Here is a 1,506-nt window from a genome sequence, read left to right on the forward strand (position 1 = left end):
TTTTTTTTTGTACAGCATAAGCCAAGATTTTCTCTCATATGTTGTATAAATTTAGGTTCATGGGAAAAAAATCTAATTCCAATTCTACTCCTTTGTGATTCAATATAGCTGACACTTTTGTCACCACGCTTGAGCTAGAGAAGGAAGTCAGATGGCATCCTTTCTTTCTGCACCTCTGCCCCCGACAACTTCAGCTGACAGTTATGAAGGTGAAAGGAAATGTTACATAGTTTCTTCAGTTAGTTAGTTAATTTCAATACTAATTTTCCACAATTTTTAGGAATCTGAATCATATATTGATATAATGGAACTGTTCCCAAGTTATGCCTCCTCTGTGTTTGTCTCTTACAAGAGTTTTGGACTTGCTGACACACTTCCCGCCATCTCCATTATTTTCCTCTAGCACTCCATTATTTTTAGTAGAAGTTGTTAATGGGGTTTTGTGGTAAAGTAATTTTGCTGGTGCTGCAGAATCTTTGGTAATGTAGCAATGGTATTTCAATAGCATCACTGTTTCATGTCTCTGTACATTGTGATGAGGTTGAGAAACATTCTGGGGAGTCTGAAAAAATGTGCTGTCAGACAGTATCTGTGAATGTGCCGGTTATGTCTATTAAATACTAAGTCTCAATATGGTAGAAGAAATCTTTGCCTGAATAATTGTAGTTGAGTGGTCAAGATTGCGTTTTTTTCTCCCCCCTCCTCGCCAGTTTTAATAGTCTATATAGGGTATTTGCTGACAACTTATTTGCTTGACTGACAATAAAAATAGGAGTTTGAAAACACTGTAATTCTGCTTTTTTTCTTGCACTGCCTCTTCAAAGGATGCTCTGGAATGTAAAATCTTCCCTCCACTCCTTTTCTATTCTCTTTCCGTGTCCTTAAGGACTGAAATCGAAGCTTCAAAATATGAAATCTATAGATTTCCCCTAACTTTAGAGCCTACCATATCTGAAATAACACCCCATCTTGTATTTAGCAGAAAAATTATGCTATCTTCTTTCCCCTTAATGAAGCTTTMCACTTACAGATGCCACATGAGTTTTTTTTCCCCTGCTTTCACGGTCTGCAAAAGTCACAAACTACAGAAATGCCAGACTGAACAAAGCAYTCTGCTGAGTGATAGAGGAAGAGATGTAAAAGAAGACAAACCGTTTTTTAAGGAAGTGTTAATAGTACGCGGTAACTACATCATTACTAAATAACGCTTCACATTTCTTCTCCTTACTGTGGAGTTACTTCTCTGATTTTCCGTGTTTCTGAGAATGATCRTGATGCCAGAAGCTCCAAAGGTTTTGTCACAACTTATTAATAGTAATGGAAATATACAGTATGTGTGTAAACATTACTTCCCAACTSTTTGTGTAATACATGTTGTGTATATATTCCCTCCATACCATAGCAAGTCCCTTATAAATAGAGCTTTGGAGAACCATAGAAATCCTYTGAAGATTACAATGATCTTAATACTAAAGAAATAATCTAGAGTGTGTTGTCACGTACATG

This window comes from Rhea americana, unplaced genomic scaffold (genome assembly GCF_003343005.1).
Source record: "Rhea americana isolate MKP2758 unplaced genomic scaffold, rheAme1 scaffold_263, whole genome shotgun sequence".
NCBI classification, from domain to species: Eukaryota; Metazoa; Chordata; class Aves; order Rheiformes; family Rheidae; genus Rhea; species Rhea americana.